The following is a 6564-nucleotide window of genomic DNA, read 5'->3' on the forward strand; positions in this document are numbered from 1 at the left end:
TCTCTCTAAGTCTCTTTATTAAGATGAGCAAAGAGATTTCCTGTAATATTTAAAAATGTGTTTTGCTAGTTCCAAGGATCTTTGACTCATAATTGTGAAGCTATGAATGTTTTTATAAGAAACTATATACATTACAAAAATTTTTTTTCTTGGTGCAGCCGCTGTGGAGAACAGTATGGAGGTTCCTTAAAAAGTAAAAATAGAGCTACCATATGATCTAGCAATCCCCCTCCTGGTCATATATCTGGAAAAGATGAAAATTCTAATTCAAAAAGAATTATAGGGCTTCCCTGGTGGCTCAGTGGTTGAGAGTCCGCCTGCCGATGCAGGGGACGCGGGTTCGTGACCCGGTGCGGGAAGATCCCACATGCCGCGGAGCGGCTGGGCCCGTGAGCCATGGCCGCTGAGCCTGCGCGTCCGGAGCCTGTGCTCCGCAACGGGAGAGGCCGCAACAGTGAGAGGCCCGCGTACCGCAAAAAAAAAAAAAAAAAAAAAAAAAAGAATTATATATACAATGGAATGTTAGCCATAGAAAAGAATGAAATTATGCCATTTGCAGCAACATGGATGGACCTAGAGATGATCATACTTAAGTAAGTCAGACAGAGAAAGACAAATATCATATATCACTTACACGTGGAATCTAAAAAAATTATACAAATGAACTTATTTACAAAACAGAAACAGACTCACAGACATAGAAAACAGTGGTTACCAAAGGGGAAAGGGTGGGGAGGGAGGGATAAATTAGGAGTTTGGGATTAGCAGATACAAACTACTATATATAAAATAAACAACAGGGACCTACTGTATAGCACAGGGAACTATATTCAGTATCTTGCAATAACCTGTAATGGAAAAGACTCTGAAAAAAATTAATATCTATCTATCTGAATCACTGTGCTGTACATCAGAAACTAACTCAATGTTGTAAATCAACTATACTTCAATTAAAAAAAAATTAAAAGTTTTTTTCTTGTCATTGTTTGTAGAAAGCTGACTTAGCTCACTTCAAGTGGTAAGCTGTGTCATAAGAGGAAATTTTACTCAATGACCTTGTGATAATTAAACTCACCATGACTTCCAAATATGACTGCCGTTTACTCCAGCAATATTAAAGGACTTTAAGATTAGGAGGGCAGCTAAAGGAATTCCCTCCTGAGGCAAGGTGTTTTACACATAAAATTAAAGTGACTGAGAATAAGTTTAAAACACAAGGCAGGGCTGAATTTACCTTGAGAGTATTATTGTTTATTCTCTTGAAGTAATTTCAAGTTCTAGTCTTATTATTTGAGGCTTCAGTAATTCTACCAAAGGGAGTTTTTATGTGTCTGCATAAATATATGTGTTTGCATAAATATATGTGTTATATAATCACTAAATAGCGTTTTTCAGAGCCATGTTTTTCAAACTGTTTCTTTCCATTGCTGAGGTGAGATGGACCTTTCTGTGTGTTTTTCCAAAGAAGCTGCAAAGTCCCTGCTGGTGTGTTCTGTGAGGTGCACCTTCTGGTGGTGCAGGTGCCTCACCTATGCCGGGGCACCCACCTGGGATGGCCGTGAGACCTGGTGAGAGAACTGTCAGATCATGGAGCTCTGCAAGCTTCTAGTTTCTCGTCTGTCAAGTCAGGATAATAACACCTGTCCTTCTTTAAGGGTCACATACACAGTTGTGTGCAGAGGGTTTTGTAAATGGCAAAACACTGTATAGCACTGTATGTACGTATATGTGCATGCATATGTATGTACATACGTGTATACATACATATTACATATATGTAAACTATTAAATATACACATGTAAGTTATTTCTGCCAATGTTCTTTAATGGTTTGCTTTTATAAATCCCTTGGGAGGTGCTCATCAGGGGATTTCTGTGGGTCTAGAACTTGCTGTTCACTCTCTAAACCTCAGTTAGTAACACTGAATATGACTGGTCCTCATCTTTAAGAGCACAAGATAGAGCATTCCTTTCACAGTTTAACACTACCTTGGTTTTCTTTCTTTTGCTTTTCTTTTTCTTTTTCTTTTTGCGGTATGCAGGCCTCTCACTGCTGTGTCCTCTCCCGTTGCGGAGCACAGGCTCCGGACGTGCAGGCCCAGTGGCCACGGCTCATGGGCCTAGCCGCTCTGCGGCATGCGGGACCCTCCCGGACCGGGGCACGAACCCGCGTCTCCCGCATCAGCAGGCGGACCCTCAACCACTGCGCCACCAGGGAAACCCCTTGCTTTTCTTTTTCTTGCGAAAAGTATTGGGAAATGCAAATTAGTAAGCACTTACTAACCCTGGATCTTCGCAAGAAGAGTCTTCTTATTCCTTGACAACTACCTCTTACTGGGGGAACTGGGCCTTGGATGGCAAAGGGACAGGTATGGCCTGAGCAAAAAGCCCTGCTGGCCAGGAAGGATCCGGCTGTCACTTGGCACAAATGTCCCTTCTCTTGTGACAGCCTCTCTCAAACTTGAAGAGCCTGTCTCCAGAGGCTCTTCTCTCAGACCTCTTTCCTCCTGCAGCTGCATGCTGGTGAAGTTAGTTGTTTCAACAGTAAATAATACATCGCTCTCTGTAGCAATAAGCTGTTTAAAATGAAGTGTGCAGAGTAAACACGAACCAGCCGTCCCCTCTGTCCCGTCTATCCCCCGTTACTTGGAGCACGCCCTCCAGACCAGTTGACATGCAGCTTCAATATAAAGACATTTTTCTGTACATTTTGCTCTACGTTTTCCAGATCTTTTCACATCAGAGTATATGTCGATACACCTATTCCGTAGCATGAATGTATATCGTTTAACTTCTGATGGATATTTCTTTGTCTTCTTTCTCACTGTTTCTCTTTGCCGTTACAAATGATGCTCCCAGCAGACATTCTTGTACACACACACACACACACACACAGATTTCTGAAGAACATTTATAATCTTGTTTCATATAATTTGTTATTTAATATAGCTAAATTTTATTTTAATACATAATGTGATGTAACTGTACTTTGAAAGAAATAGGTATCCATTCGTTCCCAATCATTTATTGAATAGACCATCTTGTTCCTGTTGGTCTAAGACGTTAACTTTATCCTGAGCTAAATTTGCACATATACCTGCTTCTGACTCCTCTGGTGATTTATTTGTCTTTCTACAGATCTATTTGTGTGTACCAACCATACTTTCCATGTCATACAGTGAGGATAATCTTATAGGAAGTTTTCAAATCTGGTGGGCCAGGTCTTCAAACACTGTTCTCAAAATGTTTTCATTATTTTTGTTCATTTTTTTTCTTCTGGCTGAGCTTTGGTGTTAGCTTCTCAAGTTCCATTTTAAAAATTACATTGGAAAAATTTAAAAATTAACATATAGTAGAACTAACTTTGGGGGGAATGTACAGTTCTGTGAGTGTTGACGTGTGTAGACTTGTGTAGGGAGCACCACAGCCAGGATACAGAACAATTTTATCAGCCATTTTATTGTCAGATCCTCCTCCAGCCATAGCCCCTGACAACCACTGTCGGTTCTCTGTCACTATAATTTTGTCTTTTTGAGGATGTTATATACATGGAATCATATAGGATGTAGCCTTCTGAGACTGATCTCTCACTCAGCATAGTGCCTTTGAGATTTACCCAAGTTCCTGAGTTATTGTTAAGTAGTATTCCATGACATGGATGTACCCCAGCTTATTCATTCTCCTCTGCTGAAGGACATTTAGGTTGTTTGCAGTTTGGGGACACTATAAAGAGAACTATCTGAGACATTCATGTACAGATTTTTGTGTGAACATAAATTTTCACTTTTCTTGGCTAAATACCAAGATGTGGGATTGCTGGGTTGCATGCTGAGTTTATGTTTAGTTGGAAAAGCTGCCAGGGTCTTTTCCCCAGCGGCAGTCCTATTTTGCATACCCACCAGCGATGTATGAGAGTACAAGTTCTTTCGTATCCTCGTCAGCAGTTGGTGTTGTCAGTACTTTTTATTTCAGTCATTCTGATCAATGTGTAGTGGTATCTCATCATGGTTTTAGTTTGCATTTCTCTGATGATTAATGTTGTTGAACATCTTTTCTTGTGCTTATTGACCATCCTCATATCCTCTTTGGTGAAAGTGTTCGAATCTTCTGCTCATTTTAAATTTATTTATTCATTTATTTTTGGCTGTGTTGGGTCTTCGTTTCTGTGCGAGGGCTGTCTCCAGTTGCGGTGAGCGGGTGCCACTCTTCATCGCAGTGCACAGGCGTCTCGCTGTCGCGACCTCTCCCGTTGTGGAGCACAGGCTCTAGACTTGCAGGCTCAGTAGTTGTGGCTCGCAGGCCTAGCCGCTCTGCAGCATGTGGGATCTTTGCAGACCCAGGCTCGAACCCGTGTCCCCTGCATTGGCAGGCGGATTCCTAACCACTGCGCCACCAGGGAAGCCCTGCTCATTTTAAAAATGGTGTTTTTTTCCCTTACTTTGAGTTTTGAGAGTTCTTTATATATTCTGGATACAAATCCTTTTTGTGTAGTATATATGATTTAGGTTTTATATTGGAACTTTGATTGGCAATGTATTTAATTTATAGATTAATTTAGGAAGCACTGGGATCTTTACAATGTAGCATCTTTATATCCAGGAACATGATAGTATTTTTTAAATGATTCAAGTCTTTTATGTCCTATGAAGTTTTATAGTTTTATTCATATGCATCTTGCTCATTTTTAGTAGTTTTATTCCTAGATATTTTGGAGTTTTTGTTGATACTTGAGTGAGATTTGTCTTCCATTATATTTACTAATTCATGTATAGTTGATGAATGTAGTTGAAAAGAAAGCTGTTGTTTTTTGTGTGTTGATCTTGTGTCATAACTACTTACTAAAGGGTCTTACTAGTTGTTTTCTTTAGGCAGGTTCCCAGAGACAACTCCTTCCCTCTCACTTCCTGTCCTTCCCTTATGTAAACTAGGGACGGGAGTGGAGTGGGGTGTTGGTCCTGTGAATTCTGCTGAAATGACAGATGCTGGCCATCACTGAGGGTCAGGAACTGGCCCCAGTTGCTGTGAGGTACTTAATGCCATTGTTCTCAGCTGTGGGGTTCAAGAGCTAATCGCATCAGACAAACAATAAACACATTTTATCAGTTCATATTTATTCAGCTCAAGTAACAGACTAGTTAAGTGACATTTACTTTTTAAAATGTGTTTTCTTTTTCTCACGTAACAAGAAATCTGGAGGTAGGCCACTGCTGGTGTTGGTTCACTGCTTCAGTCATACCATCGGGAATCCAGACTCCTTTAGACTTTTTAAAAAATAAACCTTTTACTTTGGAATAATTTTAGATTCACGGGAAAATCACAAAGAAAGTACAGAGTTCTCATATACTCTTCCCCCAGTTTCTCATAACATTAATGTCTTGTATAACTAGAGAACATTTGTCAAAAGTAAGAAATCGGTACATTTCTATTAACTAAACTACAGGCTTTTTTGGAATTTGGAATTTCATCGGTTTTCCCAATAATGTGTTAGTCCTGTTCCAGAATCCAGTCCAGGCTACCACACTGCATTTGGGCTTCATGCCTCCTTAGGATCCTCTTGTCTCTTTCTAAGTCTTCACTTGTTTTTCATGACCTTGACACCCTTAGAAGAATACTAGTCAGTTTGCAGAATGTTCCTCAATATGGTTTGGCTGGTGTTTTCTCATACTTAGCCTTGAATTTTTGGTTTGGGGGACGATGCCACTGAGGTGGAGTGCCCTTCTCACTGCATCAGGTCAGGGGGTACATGATATCAACATGATTAATCCCTGGTGATGTTAGCCTTGTGATTGTCAACTGATAGTGTTGCACTTGATCACAGGAGTAGTGTCTGCTAAATCGTTCAGTCTTTGTATTATGGGGAATTTGAAACATACACAGAAGTAGAGAGAAGCTGCATGTATGTCTGTCTTCAATAGTTATCTATTTATGATTGATCTTGTTTCATCTATACCTATACTCACTTTCCCAGCAGCCCCCACTGGGCTATTTTGAAGCAAGTTATAGACATCACAGTATTAATGTATAAATATTTCAGTATGGATCACTAAAAGATAAGAACTTCTAGAAAAATAGCCACAATATCATTAACATTTCTTAAAAATGTAACTATAACTTTGAAGCTGTTTCTGTTTTCCCACTCTGCCCTCCTTGGCATGTGGTTCTTTATCTTGCTGTTTAACAGTTGCAAGAGAGCTGCTCTGGCTTCAGCCAGCACATCAAAATTCAAGGCCAGACACTGGGAGGCAGAGTAGCAAGAAATCAGCTTTCCCAGACCCCTCCTTCCCTCACTTGCACCAGCAGACTTCCGAATGTGTTTCATTGGCCAGAACTATGTCACGTGGCTACCACAGTAACAAAGGAAGTTGGAAAAGCAAGCGTTTGGCTTTCCAACCTCTGTAATAGAGGATTACATGGAATAATAAGGTAGGGTATGGTTGTTAAGTAAGCCATCATACAGTGTCTTTCACACTAATTTGGGAAGAGAACAATTTCACTTGGTACCTCTCTCCATTCTCTGAAACTAGCCATTAGGACTGGACGAGGACAGAGTGGAGTTGGCAGCAG

The sequence above is a fragment of the Lipotes vexillifer genome, unplaced genomic scaffold (assembly GCF_000442215.2).
Source record: "Lipotes vexillifer unplaced genomic scaffold, Lipotes_vexillifer_v1.1 scaffold611, whole genome shotgun sequence".
Lineage (NCBI taxonomy): Eukaryota > Metazoa > Chordata > Mammalia > Artiodactyla > Lipotidae > Lipotes > Lipotes vexillifer.